General features: G+C 43.4%; 1 protein-coding gene across 6 annotated transcripts in view; it reads left to right on the forward strand.

The window, feature by feature from the left end:
• TSPAN9 (tetraspanin 9) overlaps positions 1 to 21,082 on the forward strand; it is a 275,804-nt gene that overhangs the window by 73,930 nt on the left and 180,792 nt on the right. For 3 of the 6 annotated variants that reach the window (XM_073314331.2, XM_073314301.2, XM_073314310.2), the window contains exon 2: positions 9,831 to 9,911. The exons of the other annotated variants lie outside the window; for them this stretch is intronic. The gene's annotated coding sequence lies outside the window, so the exon portion shown is untranslated. The remainder of the gene's footprint in view (positions 1 to 9,830; positions 9,912 to 21,082) is intronic. 6 annotated transcript variants of the gene reach the window in all.

Consider the following 21,082-nt stretch of genomic DNA (forward strand, 5'->3'; position numbering starts at 1 on the left):
AAACTGAGTAAGCAGACGCTGGCCATCAGCTACTAATCACCTCTGTACAGGATGGAGTGATTTTAAATGCTGCTGAAGAGTGTAGGTATGTGGTTGGTGGGTTTTTTCCTTTAGTTTTTATTTGAATTTTGTTCATTGTTTTTGGGGAGCTGCAAAATCTTCTGGTGCAGATGTCTCTGACTGATGTCATTGATTTATATTTGTGTTTATTAGCCTTCTCTGCGTTTAACTGTCTGTAGTGAGGTTTTCTATGGTGCACATCTCCATAATGTTGAAGATTGTACATGGAGGATTTGTGATCTAATGGATGATGAGTTGTCTGGGTGGATGAGAAAAAATTTAGGCTGTTCTATTTATACCTTTTATTCTTTTTGTCTGTAAGTTAAAATTTAAATTGGAGGAAAAAGGGGAGTTGGGGTTGTGGGGAGAAGAGGTGTATGAGAACTTCCAAGATATCCCTCCTCTTGGGCTGTTCCTTAGGTCCAGCTGTTAGGATGGCTCCAGCGTTTCATTCTTCTTTTTTTTTCCCCCCTGCAACAGCTGTTGCAATTTCATCAACTCTCCAAATACCACATTTCCCATTAGCATCAGAGACCTCTCTGTTTTAAGGAGAATTTCATTTGTGTGTATTTCATGTGTGTTATTGCTAGGTGACCTCCAGCAAAAAAAAGAGTGCTTACATCTCTGAATTCCAGAGGGCTGGATTTCTTGGCATGAGACAGAAATGCGGATGGTGAGATTTGCAGACTTGCTGGCAGCAAGTGGTTAAGTTTTTATTGTCTCATGCTGTCCTTTTCAAATGTCACTGCACTGTCACTGGCCTTATCAGTGTCTGATTTAACACTACATGCCAGCTTATTTATTTCTTTTGGCAGTTTTAGTACCATGTCACTCATTGACTGTCACTGTTGTGCCAGTTATTAGGTGTCTGATTCCAAAAGTGTTTCCAAATAAGTTATCTCTGCCTATTCAGTGTTTTTCAACTTTAATTTAGATTTTTCTTAAATGATTGATTTATGTTTGTGTGGGTGTGTTTAAAAACCTAGTTTAGTGCAAGCTTCAGAAGCATGGAATTCTGCCCATGTCCTCAGTCTTGCACTGTAGCCCCCCTGCTATTCCAGTCCTGGACTCCCCTCTTGGCTGTGACAGTGGGTTGTACTCCAGACCTGCAGGATCCCCTGCTATTCCAAGATGGAACTCTTATACAGCTATTCTTCAAGCCTGCCCTCCTTTTGCAGTTTTGAGTAATTTCTGAGCAAAGATTGCCAGTCATGCCAGATTCTGTATGAGTGTGGGTGCTACTTTAACATATGCAATCCATATAGAATCATGGAAGAGACCTTGAGAGAGTCTTTAGTCTATCCTGCACAATGGACAGGATTGAGTTGGTTATCCTTAAACCGTCTCTGGTAGAAGAGTGTCTAATTCCCACCTTGAATATCTCCAGTAAGGGTTATTCCACAGTCTCCTAGACTTTTAAGGCCAGAAAGGACCATCATCGTCATCTAGTCTATCCCTTCATCCACTTCTAGAATATACAGAGCAAAGGTCAGCTCTACCTCATATAACTGAGCAGCATCAACTCAAAAAGATCTCTTATCAGGCCTCTCCTCCTGCATCATGTGCACCAGAGATGGACTGCTGGGACTGGCTAGACCCCTCCAGAGCAGAGAAGAGTTTCTGACTTGCTGAGCCACCAGACGACCCTGCCACGTACTTCCCATTGTCTTCCAACTCAGCCTTCTCATCCATGACTTTGTCCTCAGGGTTGACTCCACTGTCTGCCGTCTCCAGTCCCACCAAAGTATCTGTGGGGCTCTTGGTAGTGGAGGTGGGGTCACCGCTAAGGATGATGTCCAGCTCCTTATAGAAGCCGCAGGTCTTTGGTGCAGCACCAGAGTGACGGTTTGTTTCCTTTGCCTTCTGGACCTTCAAATGGGGAGGGAAGGATGCCTGTGTACCTGGGTTCAGGGCAGTGATTTTCAAACTGCTGACCAGAGAGGTCAGGATGGACATTGTGGGACACCTCCTGGAGGCCATTTACCATGACATAACCAAGCACAGTGTCTACCCAGATACTTTGTCGATCTAACTTTGCTGCAAAAAGCTCTATGCGTCTCGTGGTTTTATTTTGTCAGCAAAGCAGGAGAATTTTATTGGCGAAAGGAGCATTGCAGTGTGTACATTTCCACTGTTCTGTTGACGAAATGTGACTGTGTGTAGTGTCCTCTCATAAGGTAGGGTCTCCAGTCCTCTGATCATATTGGTAGCCCTTCTCTGGACCTGTTTCAATTTGAATTAATCTTCCTTAAAAATGGGAGACTAGAATTGTACACAGTATTCCAGATGAGATCTCCCCGGTCACTTGTATAAGGGTAATAACACTTCCCTATCTCTACTAGAAAAACCTTGCCTGATGCATCCTGGGATTGCATTAGCCTTCTAAATGGCTGTGGTGCTCTCAGTAATCCTGTGATCAGCCAGTACACCCAGGTCTTTCTCTTCCTCTGTCACTTTCAACTGATATGTACCCAGTTTATAGTAAAAAATCTTGTTGTTAGTCCCTAAGTGTATGACTTTGCAGTATTAAATTTCATCCTATTTCTGTTACTACGCTTTTCAAGGTCATTCACATCTTCTAGTATGATATTTTGGTCCTCCTCTGTATTGGCAGTACCTCCTACTTTGTGTCATCTGCAGATTTTATCAGCGCACTCCCACTTTTTGTGCCAAGATCAATACTGAAAGTGTTAAATAAGACTGTCCCTAAAACTGATCCCTGAGGAACTCCACTAGTAGCCTCTCTCTTTCCTTATTGTTCACCTTTTAGTATGACCCATGTACTCTCCCCCTTAACCAGTTCCTTACCCACCTTTCAATTATTCTGTTAATCCTCATCTTCTCCAATTTAACTAATAATTTTCCTTGTCAAACTGTATCAAATGCCCTACTAAAATCCAGGTAGATTAGCTCTACTGAATTTCCTTTGTCTAGAAAATCAGTTATCTTCTCAAAAAAAGAGATCAGATTGTTCCGGACCAATCTACCTTTTCTAAAACCATGTTGTATTTTATCCCAATTATCATTTACCTCTTTGTCCGTAGCTACTTTCTCTTTCGGAATTTCTTCCAAGACCTTGCATACAATTGAGGTCAAACTAACAGGCCTGTAGTTTCCTGGATCCCTTTTTTCCCTGCTTTCTTAAAAATAGGAACTATATTAGCAATTCTCCAGTGATAGGGTACAACCACTGAGTTTATGAATTCATTAAAAATTCTTGCTATTGGTTTTGCAATTTCCTGTGCCAGTTCCTATAATATCTTTGGATGAAGGTTATCCAGGCCCCCTGATTTCGTCCCATTAAGCTGAATTTGATTTCCACCTCTGAAGTGGCAATTCACATTTCCATATTCTTGTTACCACCAGCCACTCCCACTAAGCTCCTCATTACCCATATTAAAAATGGAGGCAAAGTATTTATTTAGGTGTTGGGCCATGCCTAGATTATCTTTACTAGGATACTGAAGGAGGTCAGGTGCTGTTGGAGACAGCACATTACCAACTTCTCAGTCACTTTGCCTAGAAAAGGAACTATAGAGAGAATGGTAGCTGACCGTGTCACTTACACTGAGCGCTATTTTCTTGAAGGTGAGCTAGGCCCTTAGCAAGTCTCCTTCCATTCTAGGATGCTGGGGATTCCCCCATTATAAGACCTCTATGTGTTTCCCCTTAATGGTAATACCTGGGGTGGGTGCCCTCCATTATAGGGCATAGAGGCGGTACCCCCCTCTATAAGGGCCCTAAGTTGACCATTTCGATTATAGTGGCCTGGGGGTCCCCCCATCATAAAACCCTAGGGGGTGGGGAGTCCACCCATATAAGGCTCTGGGTGATCCCTGTGTTATAAGGGATCTAGATGGTACCCCCCATTATGGACCCCAAGCAGTGGTGGTGGTGGTGGTGGGGGCTTGAAATAAAAGGCCCTATTGACTCTTCCAGCATGACTGGGAGGCAGCGTTCTGTGAAGGAATGGTGATTGATCTCTTTCTCTAATGGACCTTGTTGTTTCTTATTGGCTTTCAGTAGACATGAGGGGCAGGGGTCTGATTCAGAAGTGAGTGGCAGGTATTTCTTCAGTGCTGGCTGCATGATTTGCCCACATTTGGTTAAAGATGATACTGATTTATTTCCCAGCATTGGATTCTGGGGGTCTGAAGCTGTAGCTGGTATGATTGATCATTCCCACAAAGTAAGCTGAAAACTTCTTGCATCTGTGAAGACAGTCTTGAAACAAGTGGCACCTAAACTAACTCATCACTGCAACTGACATCTAATTTAGTGCTGTCGAGAGAGGAATAATTACCTGGCTTGCTTTGCACATTGGTACTTCTGTTGCTACAGTTCAGTATGACAAATGCCCTTTTTTTGGAAGTCTCATTGTTGATTCCTGTTGACTGACTGTTTTAGTCCTGTCAAACCAATATTCTTCAATAACTATTAATCCCAAATCCTACTGTTCAGTTGTCTTTTTTTTTTCTTTTTCAGTTTCAGCCCATTTTTCTCCAGTTTGTCTTATAGTTACTTTATATTTAAGCCTTTCTCTGGCTGAACTCTGTGGCAGCTTCTGGGTGGTGTGCTGCGTCTGGCAGCATTGATATTACAGTGGAACATCAGCACTACAGAGTGACATACCTGATGTACTGGGAAGTAACGGAAGAGCTTTTCTGTGCCTGCACGTAGCTAGTATGCTAAGCAGCAGGGAAAGGGTTAACCCTGTCCTCCCAAGGACTGGCAGTCCCTCCCAACTTTGTATCAACCCCTGATCTTTCTTATATATTCCCCATTCCATTCTCTCAGATGACAATTACATCATTGACTATTCACGGGACTGGAAATGGATCCCCTGTTGTACCTCCTTAGATACTTCCTCTTAGTTGACACTGAACCATTAATAGCTTCTCTGTTTTTTTAATTGTATACCCATTTTATAGTAGTTCTGTTGCATACACATTTCTCTAGTTACCCCATGAGAACACTCTGCAGAACCATATCAAATGCCATACAAAAGGCAAGCTATACTGTGTCATTACTGCATTTGAACCCAGATCTCCAGAAATAGGTCTAGAGAATTAACCCAAAATGTCACTTTAGGCCATTTTTATTTAATTTTTAATCTTTATTGTTCTGTTTAATGGTGTGCATGTATTTAAACTTCTGTCAACATTTTTATTGATGAATTGCACACATGAATTGCGGCACCGTTCACACAAAAAGGTAAGGAAACACAGATTTTGTTCATGTCATTTCTTTGTAAATAGGTCCCTGCAGGGTAATAAAAGGATTTAGTATCTCTGGCTTTATTTCAGCTAGCTTTTCAGTATTTCATTGGCTGTAGTCATAGACCTCACATACGCAGTATAAGCGCTCTCTTGTTTCTAATGCCTGTGGAAGTAGGGTACCTTTAAGGAGGGTTCTCTATTATGTTACATGTTTCTAGCTGCTGGTTCAAATTTCTAAAGCAGGATTTTTCTGATTACATGCTAAAGTTTGGATTTCTACTCCCCCCATCCCCCTTCACCAAATCTACTGACTATAATGCACAGACCGGTATTCTAGTGGATTTGTTAATGGTCCCAGCTACATTCTTTCCATTCTTTTCTCACAGGAAAATATCTGTAAATAACTCTCCGTCTAAAATTTCTTACTCTGCTAGGTTTTCTGTCACCCTCATGAACATTAGTGCCCCCTTTTATTTTCAGCATTAGAAAACCTCCAAGAATAATCAACCCCTAGAATGTGATGATGGATTCGTCTCATTTGGATCGACAAGAGGAGTGTGTGTTAAATGTGCCTTTCCCCCTACCCCTTTTTTAAAGCGGTGCCTTGTCACTTAATCACAGTGTGTGTTATAATTAAAATGGTTTCCCCCACTAATCTTTTATATTAAACTAAGTTTGATCACTGGATCCCTAGTTTTTTCTGGCTTTCCTTTCTGTTTAATGTTTGAGTCCTATAATGTTTGGTTTTAATGAATTCAAGCACATGTAGTGTGGTTTGAAATCTTATGTTTTTCAGGGTGAAATCCCTGACTTTGTTGAAGTCAGTGGCAAAAATCCCATTCACTTCAGTGGAGCCAGCATTTCACCTTTAATTTTTACAGTGCTATATCTCTCTTCTTCTTTTTTTTTAAAGAGCTGTCCACTTGAGTTTGAGTATGAAATATTTGCAGTGCTAGTAGTAAACATTAAAGCCAGAGGTGTGATCAGAAGCAGTTCTCCCTCCCCCCCGCGCCAGTTTTCTGTGATAAAAATTCATATTATTCAGTACAGTTTTCTCTCATATTCCTAGATAGCTGGAATGTGGTTCAGATAGCTGGAATGTGGAATTATATCAACTGATCTGCAAATGAAGCCAACATTTTTGAACATTTGTGCCTAAAGTTTGGCACCTGAATCCATATTTACGCATCTTTTGGGAGACGATTTCAGTGACAGTTGTGAATACTTCGCACCTTTAGAAATCAAGCTTAAATATGGACTTTTGTGCCTAGCTTTAAGCAAACAAGTTAATTTTGGCCTTTAATAACCATAGTTGTGTCAATAACAATTTCTGACCTTTACCGTTCTTTGTATAAGATGTTTTGGTTTTTAACACTTTTTTAAGGTGAAATATTGATAATGTCTGCATGTGATTACCAGTTGCACAATTAATATTGTATATTGTGCTAGTTAGTTTTCTAAAAATACTTTAACTGAGCTTTCATAAATGTGTGAAAAAATTTACAATATAAATAATCCCAGTGTCTGTTGGAGAGTAATCCAATTTGTATCCATAATGTCTATTCTTTAAACTGCTTAATAACTTGTAGGACAAAGTTCTCAAAGTACGTTATTGAAGGTAATATGCTTCCCACTCCAAATCAGAGCTTGTATGTGTATACGAATCCCGTGATGGGACAGACCAAGAGAACTCTAGAACACTTGTTGTAAAAGTGGCAGCCATCTGCCACTATCTTCATTAAAAAGAAAAGGAGTACTTGTGGCACCTTAGAGACTAACCAATTTATTTGAGCATAAGCTTTCGTGAGCTACAGCTCACTTCATCGGTTTCCACAGTATGCATCCGATGAAGTGAGCTGTAGCTCACGAAAGCTTATGCTCAAATAAATTGGTTAGTCTCTAAGGTGCCACAAGTACTCTTTTTCTTTTCGCAAATACAGACTAACACGGCTGTTACTCTGAAACCTATCTTCATTAAAATACCTTTGAAGTTTTACTTCTTCCACAAGGCCAGCACATGCTAATTTGTGTCAGTAAAACTCACATGCTTAAAGCTTGACTCCTCAGGAAGTCTATGCAAGTTTTTTCCATTGAAATCAAGGGGGGCCAGGATTTAGTTCCCAAACTCCTAGCTAGCACCATCCTCTAAGATTCCAAGTGTTGTCTATTGAGTTAGACGGCAAGCTTGTCAATGCAGAAACTGTCTTGTACAGAGTGCTGTACCGCCCACCCCGGATCAGTTGGCACCTGTTAGAAAAATATGTGCTGATTGAGGTCTGGTTCGCTTGAGGGCTAGAAACTTTTATTTTTAAATTAAAGCTGAGATTGTATCACATAGATTCCAGGAGCCGAGGCTTTAAGACAAAGCCAGACATTGTGAGGCTCATGGTAAAATTGCAAGAGTTGGCAGCACTAGTTACCTTTGTGCAGATCCTCATTTTCTGGTTGGTAGCCCGTTTGGGCTAGCAGGATCTTATTTTTGATTGTAATGTTTTGTATTGATTTTATTCACACAGTGCCAGCCAACTGGGGTGTTATAAATGTGCTAAATAAATCTCCAACCATTTAGTCTGCAGTACAGGCTAGGATCAAGAATCGGTAGTTTTCTAAGTCACATTATCATGCAGAATATCCAGCACTGTGTGATTTATGCCCAACATGCTGTAACTTAGAATAAATTGAAGACTTTTATTTTGAACTGCCACATCCCATATATTAAAATGATTATAGGGTGCTGACTAGGCAGCACAATTTAATAAAATGAACGAGTGAATATTAGTTGAGCCTTTTGTTCAGGGTACAGCTATGTTATTTAAAAAAAACTGCACAAGAAGATGAGGTGCTGTCAAGTGATGGATCACAACAGAGGATTTGGGAGCAGTTGTCAGTAGTGCTCTCAGCGGTTTCTCCTTCTTCTAATAATGTATCCCTACGTGATGAAATAACCAAAAGGAAAATCGAGATTGCATAAAATTCCTGTTGCTTCTGCCTTTTTGTACTTTCCAATCTGAGACACTGAACACTTATCCAGCCTGAAATGATAGACAACACAATTGACTATTGTTTGTTATGCTTAGTGTTAGTATTTTTTTTGGTGGGGAATAAAACATTTATTTATAGCATAGTAGCGCCTAAACGCACCAACAAAGATCATTGGCCCCCAGTACTAGGCACTGTACACACATAGTAAGGGTGTGTCTTCACTGTAGATGATCACAGGGGATCAGCACTTGGGTGTGAGTGGCCACACTGCAGAGCCAGACTCTAGTACGTCCACTGAACTGTGTCCACACTGGTGCGCCACTCACTTGTGTTTGTTGTTAGGACCCCTGGGGCACATCCCAGGGTTCTTTGTGGGGCAGTAGACTGAGCCGCTCTGATTATTTCCCAGTGAATTGTAGGAGAACTTGTCTGTCCTTTTGGGTACACGGAGCGGGGGAATTGTGGGAAGGTACTGGAGGACTGTTGGCCCTTGAGTGGTTTAGCCTGAGTCCTCACTGTAAAATGGGCGGTTATCAGCCCGCCTGTAAGCAGCAATCGGACTTTAGCCTATAGATCCAGGATGGGCCAGCTAGCCTGGGTGTAAAGCACCACCAAACTCGGGTCAGAGGCTTTTCTGTGTGCATGAGAGCCAGATGAAGGGCAGTGCACCCAAGTAAGAGCCCGAGTTAACTTTGCAGTGAAGACAAGTCATCCAAGAGAGTCCTTGTCCCAAAATGCTTACAGACTAAATAGACAAGGCAGACAAAAGGTGGAGCAAAGGAGGTATCATTATCCCTGTTTTACAGGCGAGGAAACAAGGCACAGAGGGATTAAGTGACTTGCATCAGGTCACAGTAAATGAGGAGTACACCCTGGATCTCATGAGTTCTAGTCCAGTTCAGTAGCCACAAGAACTTTCTCTCAAATCACTCCTGCAGAACAGGAATTTTTTTTAATGGAGCTCAGAGGGTGCCCAAATGTTGCTCAGTCAAGATCCACATTGGTGATCGATCAGAAGCCTTGTGTCTGTACATCATACACATAAGGTGGAGTGAGGTGCAGCTGGGGGAATTCCCTGGCAACTCCAGTGAAGATCAAACACTACATTCAAGGCCTGTTGGTTCCCTGGGCAGCACCTCCATATTAAAGGTCAGGGTAGCCCTGAGTGCAAGTAGTGTGCCAAGCAAAAAGCATGAGAGGAAATTGCCCCCTTCCACACTGTCCCACTCACCTACCAATATGAGCGTTGGAGTGGACTTTCTTTGTACCTTTCCTTTAAAGCATTAAAGAAGGGCAAAAGGCTCTGAGCACCATTTTTGGGTTTACCAGACCTCTAACAGTAATGCTTTTCAGATTGGTATTACATTGACCAGAGGAATACCTAGTTGTAGAAGATAACTGTGGCATTTGATAGGGTTTGGTAGCAAACTTTCCAGTTAAAGTTGCAAGCAGTTTATCATAACCCCTGCCTAACGTTCTCTCATACTAATCCCCAGATTTTTTCTCATTTACTGCATTCAGTAAACTCTGACCTTTTGTTTAGGAAAAATAAATGTTTATCTTTTTCAGTTGTGAGATAAACAGATGTGCTGCTGCCCTGTTACCCCAGACTTGCAAACTATTTCCAGTCAACAGTAGCTGTGGTGAAAGGTAGGACTCCATCCCTCTCCAACCCCATTCATTTCAATGAGCTGTGTAAGCTTGAAAGCTTTATTGGAACTATGTTGAATTCTTCATAGACAATTTTGTTCTCTTTTTCTTGAAAACAAGCAAGCAATAGAATTTACAAGCTATGTCAATGCTATGTTAAAGGGGACCTGCAAAGGGGAGGAAAATCATGTTTGTGTACATTTTTTCCTGGTTTATAATGTATAAAGAAGTCTTGAAAGCCTTTAGATTTTTTTTCTCCCTGATTTTTTACGTTAGAAATTCAGTTCTTTTCTACCTTGCAAGAATCTTTTGATCAGTAGAGAACGGGTAGCGTACCAAAGAAGTTGAAATTTAGTTAAATTAGAAAGAGGGTTTTTTTTTAATTCAGGCTGTTTAAAAAGCTGTACACTCTGTTTTTAATACCTATGTAATGCAAACACTTTAAAACATTGGGAGAAAATAAATTTTTGTTAAATTAAAGGGAGTCATGCAAGAAAGGCTTCCAGCAAAACAGGGAATATCAGACTTTTTCTTCCTGCTATTTTGAAAGTATTAAGAAAGTAAAACATTAAAAAATCAAAACCCAGAAGACCAAGCTTGTCTTATTTACATCATAAAGAAGCAAAAACAGGCATAACACACTTTTAAAAAAATTGCAGATAACCTGTAAGATTGTGTACTTTAACTTGCACAATTCCTGATTCATATTGTGTTGCTCTAGAACCTTAACTTCTCTACTTTCTATCTTTAAAATGAAAAACAAAACCAAAAAACCCTGTTCAGTCTTACTGCTGCATTGTCGGTTTTTTTTTTTTGTTTTTTTTTTGCATTTAATAGATTAACAGGAACCTGCTGTAGTGTCTGAAGTAGCAGAAAGAATTAATTTCTGGAACCCCAAATATACAGATGCTAAAACACACTCCTTAGCCATTATTTTAGACCTACCTAGCTACCATTTTCCCACCAGCGACTTCAAACTAGAATGATGAGGACACATGTGGCAGCAGCCTCTGCATTCCTGTGTTCCAACAGAATCCCATAAAGTGAGGTATCCATCTGTAATTCAAAACGTTAAGAGGGATCCAGCTGAAGCAGTGGAAGGTCCCACTTCTGGCATTTGTGCAGCAGCTGCCTGGGCATTATGCCATACATCAGAGGCATTTTACAGTCCCTCTCCGTCCAGCCCAAAGCCTTGACTCCCTTCCCCCTTGCTATATCAGATGCTTCAATAGAATGACCAAGCTGAGCCGTGTGAACTTTCCAGAGTGGGGATAGTGGTGTCGTTTTGGAAACGTCCCAGCTTTATTTTTCTGAGTTCAGGGCCCCCAGGATGCCGGTGACCCTTTTTCTTCTCTCTGTCCATCCAAAACCCTTGGTCACTGACTAGACATTAGACTTAAATGTTAATTTAAAAAACCTTTTCTAGCTCATCTTACTCAACCTCCTTTTACTTGGAGCTGTATTATCCGTAATCAGATTATATTCAGTCCCCTTCCAAATGAAAACCATAGAAAGATTCGTAGTCCTGATCTGTCTACATTACCAATAACTCCTCAAAGTAGTGGTGAGATCCAGGCCTTGGAGTCAGTGCCTCCTTATCAAAGCTTTTTTCCACCAACAAATATCTTCTCTGAACTTGGGCTTAATTTAAATAACTTTTCACTTGGAGATGTTTTAAATGGTGGTTTGGATGGTTTTATTAGCTGCTCCCTTAATTTTCTGAGAAGTTATAACCAGAAGCTTATGTACCATCGGTCTGTCTTTTCAGAAAAACTTAAAGAAAAATAAAAATCTTGTTAGCAGAACCCTTAAGAACTTCTGTACCAGAGAGTAGCTGTTAGTGAGCATATCTGATGAGGATCTTGCCATCAGGGAAAGATTGTCTCTTATTTTCTAATAAAATCATCATATTGCCTTACTTGCGTGAATACTGTAAGGAAGACCAGGAGGATTTAGGATTTGATGTATAATGCTACTTTTTATATTAATGCACATTGATATGACGCCACTGCTGAGAATTTTTTTTTGGTTATGTTCAAAGTGTGCTTCAGATATCGCCGCTATTTATCTGAGTTACTATACACTGAAGTGAAAAACTACTGTGGTAAAATGGACATGACAGTAATGGTGTTCAAGAATATCATAAATCTAAAGGATGGAAGAAACTTTCCGGGGCACCTAGTCCAGACCCCGGCATGAAATGGGATTTCATTTACAAAAGCTGTCTAACAGCCTCTGAAACTTTTCAGGTGATAGAGCATCATGGATGATTCCAATGCCTAAACTCCCAGTAGCCATGCTGCCTTAGATCTCTCCCCAGATGGATAATTTTTCTGTCTTAACTTTGAGGGGGAAAATCTAAGAGGGCTAGACAGTTCATGTGATCAATAATGGGCAATAATAGAGTTCCCGTATCTAAGTCACTTGTTTGCATCCAGCCTAGGCTGGTAGTGTCTGAAAGATAGGGCCCTCTGATGGGTTTTTGGTGGTCTGAGAGAAATGGGTTTCAGTCCAGACCATAGTGGACGGGGACTGCAATTCAAAAAACCACTCACTTGCTGCTTTTACACCCTTACTGGCGGTTTCGCAGAGATGGCCTGAGTGGGCCATGGAGACTGAGCTCTCTCTGTCTAATGTTCCCTCTAATTTGTTTCCTCTGTGCACAACAAATGACTGCCATGGCTCCAGGTTAAAATCGAAGGGCTGGTCTGCACGCAGTTTTTGTACCACTGTAACTATGTTGGTGTTATAGTTAAACTAATGTTATAGTTAGTGTTACAACCCCTAGTGTGGATACAGATATATTGGTATTATGGGAAGACGCTGTACCACTCTGTTACACCAAAAAACGATATGAAAAATAACATTCTTACGGTTGCCAAGGCAAGCACTCAAAAGTTGGGAAATGCTAGAATTAAGGCTGCTTGTGCAACCTTTATTCAGCCTCCTTGTACAGATGCAGTAAAATACATTCTTTAATTAAGTGACCACATACTATTGTTTCCCCAGGACCACCTCATTCAGTGCACAGGATGGACAGTGCTCACTTAGTGTGCAGCTGACTATGAATTTGTTTTTGCCCCACTGCTCAATGGATTGCCACAAGCCTTATTTACTGCACACTATCCAACCCCTGCTCTGAATACAGTATTAGTTTCCTAACAGGCTTTTCTGTGGGGCTCATTAATATTTATGAAGCACTCAGACACTAATAGTAAAGAATTTATTTTGATAGCACCCGAGGAGATGAGTATGTATTGTCCCCATTTTAGAGATGGGAAGCTAAGGCACAGGAAAATTAAGGACAAAAGTATCTACTAATATAGGGTGCCTAATCTGGGATGCCCAGGACCTGATTTTTCAGAGTTCTGCACATTAGGTAGCACTTTATATGCTCAAAGCACAGATCCCATTGACTTCAGTTGCAGCTGTGGGTGCTCAGCACTTTTGCAAATCAGACCTCATGATCTCAGGTCAGGCACGCAGAAAATGAGGAATACACAATTAGTGACCACATGTGAAAAGTTTGGTTGAAGCAACTTGCGGAACATCACAGAGGAACTCTGTGGCAGAGACAGGATAGAATCCAGTTCTTCTGGGCAGCATTCAGCTGCTTTTACTATGAGATCATCCTTTCTGTTTCTGCAATCCCCTGCCTCATTCACTGAACATCTTCCAACTTCTGCAACAGATGAGGCAGGTGTTCGATAAACCAGAGTTTTTCAAACTGTGGGTCACGACCCAGTATTGGATCACGGCATGTAAGGCACTTGGTCACCTTGCTCTGGTCAGCACTGCCGACTGGGCCGTTAAAAGTCCCTTTGGCAGTGCTGCCCAGATAAGGCAGGCTAGTATCTACCTTTTCCGACACTGCACTATGCCCCGGAAGTGGCCATCAGCGGGTCCGGCTTCTAGGCAGGGGGGCCAGGGGGCTCTGCTCGTTGCCCCAGCCCCGAGCACTGGCTTTGCACTCCCATTGGCCAATTTCCGGCCAATGGGAGCTGCAGGATAGGGGAAGTGCCTGTGGGTGAGAGTCGCGTGAAGCTGTTTGCACGCCTCCGCTTAGAAGCCAGACCTGTTGCTGGCTGCTTCCAGGGCACAGCGCGGTCCACGGTGCCAGGACAGGCGGGAAGCCTGTCTCTGCACTTCGGCTGCGCTGCTGACCAGGAGCCGCCGAAAGTAAGTCCACGCCCCAACCCTGTGCCCCAATCCCCTGCCCCAGCCCTGAGCCTTCCCCCCCCCAACCTGGAACCCCTTACTGTGCCCCAATCCCCTGCCCCAGCCCTGAGTCTTCCCCCCCCCCAACCTGGAACCCCTTACTGCACCCCAAACCCCTCATCCCCAGTCCCACGCCAGAGCCTGCACCCCCAGCCCAGAACCCTGACTCCCCTCCCACACCCCAATCCCCCGCCCCAGCCCAGAGCCCCCTCCCACACCCTGAACCTCTCATTCCTGGCCTCACCCCTGCACCCCAACCCTCTGCCCAGCCCTGAGCCCCTCCCACATCCCAAACCCCTCATCCCCAGCTCCGTTGGGTCGCAGGCATCAACAATTTTCTTCAACGGGGTGCCCAGAAAAAAAGTTTGAAGACCACTGCAAAAGTCAACAGCCTCCTTCACTACACAAACCTATTTCATCCCCATCCTGTACACTGAACAAAGCAGAGATCCTGTGGAAAAAATAGTGTATGAACATGTAATTAAAGAATGTATCTTAATGCATACACATAAGGGGCCCCCATTAAGGTTGCACAGGCAGCCTTAACTTTGGTATTTCCAAAATGTTGAGTACTTGGTTTTGCAACGTTTATTTTCTTTTAGTATACTTTCTTTTTGGGTGTAATTTTCTAGGATTTTTAAAAAACAAACTGAAAAAAAAATCACTCCTCTGGCATCATATTGACACCCACATGGTTCATCAGCATGGGAGCATTTAGATTCACCGCACAGATCTCTGCCTCTTGAGCTAACAGAGTAACTGATAGCAGTAGTGCGTTGTCATCTTCTGTGAGAATCTGTGTGGACCAGCACTAGAGGGGGATGAGATACACTCTTTGGCAGGGGATTTCACAGATATTTGCTGACAGCAGAGGAAAGTTGAGACTTAGACATCTTGGGTTCCATTCCAGGCCCTGTGGGAGTGTGCACTTGTGGTTACACTCTTCTGTCCATTCCCCCTGAGCTTGTCATCTTCTGCCCCATTCCCTCCAACCTGTCTCTGTCTCAGTCCTGTCTCTTCCCCACCCCGGGCTCCTTTTTCCAAACCCACTTGTCTTACCTAGCCAGTCCCAGTCTCTGCTCTTTAGGCTTGTCATCGTCCAGCAAGTACTAGTGTCCACTCCCCATCCTAGCCCCTTTCACTTTCTCTTTCCCTCTCTGCATACCCCGCCACCCCCACTTTCACTGTGTGTGTGTGAGAGAGAGAGGGTCCTTGAAGTCCTTCTCTGCTCCCCCATCTATCACCTCTGCAGTGGCGTTAACAAGAGCAGCTGGGACAAGGGCTGTGTTTGCAATCTGATGAATTTTAAGTCTGCAATAGCATCTGACAGACTAACACTACAAACCTAGGTCAACTTACAGTTACTGCGATGGTGCATGTCCGCACTACCCTCCTTGGGTCGGTAGTGTGTGTCCTCACCAGGAGCTTTCCACCAAACTAAGAGGGGCTTTGTGGGGAGCTGAGAGTCCAGTCTGGTTGACCCACAGCTCCCGGGCTCCCGGCAGGCTGCCCCCTCCTCCCCGCTCCCTGCTCCCTCAGAGGGAGTAGGGGAAGCCTCCCAGGGCTTTTCCCCTACCTGTTTCCCGCTGAGAGTGGGGGGAAGACACCTGGGGCTTCTTGCCCCACCATTCCCTGCTGGAAGAGGAGGAAATCACCTGGGGCTTCTCCCCCCACCATTCCCTGCTGGAAGAGGAGGAAATCACCTGGGGCTTCTCCCTAACCGTTCCCCCTGGGCATAGGGGGAAGCTGCCCGCCTGGGGCTTCTCTTCTACCCGTTCCCTGTCAGGAGTGGGGGGAAGCTGCCCGCCCGGGATTTCTCGCCCCCCTGTTCTGAGCTGGGTAAGCCGCCCAGGCTTCTCCCCGCTGGGGAGTGGGGTCCAGCTGCACTGGCTTCTGGCCTCTCTCACCCCGCCTGTTCCCTGCTGGGAGCTGGGTAGCCTTGTCGATTTCACGGCTCACCAAGTTGTGAAATTGACAAGGCTGCCCAGCTCCCAGCAGGGAGCAGGTGGGGGGGGCACTCAGCTCACAGCTGGGAGCAGGGTCTGAAGCTACGCCTGCTTCTCACCCCGGCTCCCAGCTGGGAGCAAGGTTCAAAGCCGCCTGGTCTTTGGCTCCCAGCTGGAAGTGGGGGAAAGCCCCCCAGGCTTCTCACCCCGGCTCCCAGTCAGGAGCAGGGTCCAGCTGCCCAGCACTCCAGTTTATGGGGGGGGGGGGAGCTGGGTTCTAGACAGCCAATGTAAGGGGGACAGTGTCTATACAGACACTGCGTCACCCTAACTACACTGACATAAGCCGTATGCCTCTTGTGAAGGTGGAGTGATTATGTTGGTGTAGTAGGGCACTTACATTGATGGGAGGAAGGCTGTAGTGTAGACACTCACATAATTAGATCGACATAAGCTGCCTTATGTCGACCTAACTGTTTAGTGTAGACCGGCCCTTAGTTGTCACAGTCCGTCTGTGAGGTAGGTAAGTGCTGTTATCAAAGTTTTACAGATGGAGAAACTAATGCATTGCAAATGAGGTCAACATTTTCAAATATGGCTGTACTCCATAAAGATAATTAAAAACAAGCTAGGGAGTGCTTCAGTGAAACACCTACCAAAAGAAACCTTAACAGGAGGGAGATGCCCAGTGAAGGGTTTCTCCTTACTACCCATGTGTTGTGTTAACCACTGATGTACTCCACTCCCCCAAAAATAAGTCTCATGCACCTCTTCCATGTAAAAAAACAACATGTTACACACACTCCCATTATAAAACAAAACAGCACTTGGCTTCAACTCCTACTACAGCAAAAGGCTGGGATTTGCCCAAAGATTTTTTTTTCCCATATGTTCCTTCATCCTCTTTAAATATAAAATGCATCAGTAAAGTGTTAGGATTAGTTTGTTAACTTGCCCCCAAACCCTCTGTCTGGCCCTGTACATAGTAGTGTGATCATGCATTGAAAAGTCAGTTGCATTTAGGGTAACACAAAAAATTGTTTCATAGGCCTTCTTGGCTCAGAGCTCCAACTACCCAAAAACACTGTGGAAAGTACAGATATAGGAATCTGTAGCCCTGTTATGCAGCCACCTCTGGGAAGGCATTAATTTTACAAAGCCATGCTGTCATTTTAATTAATATTGATGTTGCACTAACCAACTGACAGTTTCCTGGGATTCCCTTATTAAGGATGGTACTAAGATTGCTTTTCTACAGCAAACACCTCTCCAGTTTCCTCTGCTGGCTTCTCGTGAACATTTGGCTGAATGTTATCTGTGCTGCTGGCTGAAAAGTAGTTTTTTGGTTTTATTTTTTAAAATCTAGGTGTTCTTTCACCAGGCCCTTTATCATTTTGAGGTGGGTCACCCAAATCAACAACTAATGTTCCATTCTGCTCTTTATCTTCTTCCCAGAGGCTGTGATATAGCTACTGTGTATTTTTGCCAGAATAATTTCTTGATCCCTCTTATTCAACAGTTGCCTTGATTTTCTTCCTAAATGCATTGAACAAACCTATAATTGTGACATATTTGCCTAATTCTGTGTACTTCTGTGTTCTGCTGTTCACCTAGACCCATTCACCAGTGCCTCTGCTGTAAAGAACCCATGTCTGCCGAAAGACAAAAATCCCTATGTAAATCACACACTATGGAAGCTCAGATTAGCACCCCACAGGCCTCTAACTCTTGAACTATAGAGGAACTCTGTCAGTCAGCAATAACAACAGATCCCTTATCCTCTCTGTGGGTTTAGGCAGTAACAGAACAATGTCGTTCGCTCATATACATATAAATACAGAGACCCAACATTACAACATATAATGGTAGAGGATTTAGAATTTAGGTTGCAATTTAACCTGGATTTCCCTGGCTCGTCTGTGATTTGACTCTAATTTAACAGTGCATTAATTTAGTATTTCATGGGTTTTTTTGTAGTAACATTTTGGGGAAGATTTTCAAAAGGACCCATCTCCTATTTAGTCTTTTAAATGAAATGGCCAGATATTCCAAAATTCTTAGTACCCAGCAGCTCCTTTTGAGAACATGGAGTCATTTGAGCACAGGGGAGGTAAGTTCTGATCACTGCATTTAGGTGCCTAAAGGGAGCAGTTGGGTACTGAGCTCTTTTGAAAATCTGACCCTTTAAGGGAGACCTTTCTCAAATGCAGATTGGGGGTGTCTGCCATGGCTTTTCTGATCCTTCTCTATAACGTGAATGGTTCTTTGATGATTTATATATGCTGAGCCTTCCTGTCTAAGGCTACAAACCACTTTCCAGCCTCCCTTATAAAACTGCTGTGTCTGTCTGACCATCTCCTTTCTTCTTTTAGACCTAAGTGCTCTCTTGTTCTCACTCTGGATTCCCTTTGGTATCTAAGGATGGAGTGTCCTGTGCTCTCTAATATGCTTGGGCTTATGCTTTCTATTTGAGCCAAATTCCCTGCCATGTGATAGTTGCATTCTGCATTCTTACATTGGTAACAGATGCTTTCTGCATAACCCGCATCTCTTCCCCTCCCCCCCCCACTCCTTCAGAGTCTAAAGCCTCCAGTAAAAGACAGTCTTACTTGCCATAGATGGAGTAGCGGAAGGATCATCAAATGTTGGAAGCTCTGGAGAGTGACTGTGGAGATGGTAAGAGTTTGCTAAGTTCTTGGAAGATAGAGGATCAGAGGATCTGTTGGTTGTGAAATGTAACTTCAACAAATTCTTGGTTTTTAGTTAAGCGAAAAGAGAAGTTTTTTTGTTGTTGTTGGTAAAATGGAGAAAGAGGGAAAAAAATACACAAAGGCCTTTCAATGAGACATAAAAATTTGACAGGTTTCAGAGTAACAGCCGTGTTAGTCTGTATTCGCAAAAAGAAAAGGAGTACTTGTGGCACCTTAGAGACTAACCAATTTATTTGAGCATAAGCTTTCGTGAGCTACAGCTCACTACATCCGATGAAGTGAGCTGTAGCTCACGAAAGCTTATGCTCAAATAAATTGGTTAGTCTCTAAGGTGCCACAAGTACTCCTTTTCTTTTTATAAAAATTTGAGTCGATACATGCTTGTCCATCTCTTCTTAGTTCTCTTTTGTGATCTTGCTAGGAAATAATTTAATATGTGCTTCTTTAGGCGTAACCAGAATTTCTGATATTCACTCAGGTTAGTGAGGATTCCCTTAGCTCCTCTTTCCCGCCCTTGTACTTGCTTCTCAGGAATACAAGGACATATTCTGTAGAATGGCAAAGCAGCACAACCAGAGTTTTGCTCAAAACTAATCATGTATTCAGCTGTGTGTTTGTGTCTGTCTTCAGTAGTTGATCATTAGACTTTTTCCAGAAAAAAAGAATTTTTGGATTTTTACACAGTAATTTACAATTATTTTGAGTCCCAGAATCCTAGAGGACGAGGATCAGTAAGGAAGGATGGTCCTGTGCTAAGGCACTGGACTGAGACCTAAGAGATATGGATTCATTTCCTGCCTCTGTCATAGGCAAGTCACTGCATCTCTCTGGACATCTGTTTCTCATCTCTAAAATGGAGATACCAGTAAAACTTTTCTTCTCCTGGCCTTTGTCTATCTTGTCTAGTTAGACTGTAAACTCAACACAGGGAAACATCTGTATGCGTACATAGACAGGAAGCAAAGTCCAGTGGTTTGGGTTGAGTGTTAGCCTGGGACTCCAAAGGCCTGGGTTCAACTGCCTGCTCCACCACAGAATTCCTGTGTGACCTTGGATGAGTCTCTGAGGGTTTATCTATGCCTGAAATTTGTTATGGGTTAAATGGAGTTGTTTTACATTAAAGGGCCTTGCTTTATATCATGCATAACTTTTTTTTGTTATGAATCGTTGGGCATTTTAACGCTTGTTATTAAACCCATTTTGGAAGTGGGTTCATGGAGAGATGAGATGAGTTTACTTGCAACACCTTAGTAGCTGAGGATGAAGCCCCATCCTGAAACAACTGTTGCACATCCGCCAAGCCCAGTATTGCATGCTGCTTTGTCAGCTACCTGGGTCATCCTGGGTGCTCTATACTGTCCCAGGGTTATCCTGACTGGACGTTACCTCCCTTTTTAAATGCTGCTATGCAGTCAGGTGCTGTCCTTTGCAACTCTAGCTTGTGGGAAGTTCATAAACCTGTGTGATATTGCTGATCAGCCATGCCTTGTACTTCAGCATGGTCTCATTTTGAGGTTCCTGACTTCATTGCTCTGTGGAGAGAGGAGTGTACCCCATCTGAATTCTAGTCACTGCTGTGCACAAACATACAAGCAGCTATTTGAACAAATGAATGAGAGGAAGTTCCACCAGGACTCAAACCAGTACCAGATGAAGGGAAAGGAGCTCCAGCTGGGTTGCAAAAGTGTGAAGGACAATAATAGGACCTCTTGGAGAGCTCACAGGGTTTGCAACTACTGTGAAGCTCTCGACCATGTATTTTGGAGCGATCCTGCCACTAAACCATTCTATTTTGTGGACTCCACCAACTAAACCCCCAGGATGCAAACCAGGAGACGACTGATTCCAAAATCCAGGATCTTGTTGACTTGGTGAACCAATAGGCAAATGCAGTCCTGGGGCCCCCTGAATCATAGGTGGAGGAACCACATGGATCACACTGGAGATCCAAACGGTGGAGGGGACCACTTCTGGTAAGTACTGTGCTATATAATACAGCTGTATTGGGGGATTAAAACAACTTTCTTCTGGGTACTGTCAGGGTGCTACTATGTTGGTCTCTCCGCTACCTGGGCTTTTATCCTCTCCACACGTGTTGCTCAAATGGCAGCCACTCCAGAGAGTGTACAAACTCTCCATCCACCCCGCCCCCTCCCCCCCAGATATGCAAACACACAACCACTGCTTAAGCTTGCTGTGTCATCCCCCACCCCCCGTACCGTGGTGTGTGTTTGTTCTCTCTCCCACCTGGGCATCACCTCTATTGACTCCCCTCACCCCAGCCAGGATGGTGGCA

The sequence above is a fragment of the Lepidochelys kempii genome, chromosome 1 (genome assembly GCF_965140285.1).
Source record: "Lepidochelys kempii isolate rLepKem1 chromosome 1, rLepKem1.hap1, whole genome shotgun sequence".
NCBI lineage: Eukaryota > Metazoa > Chordata > Testudines > Cheloniidae > Lepidochelys > Lepidochelys kempii.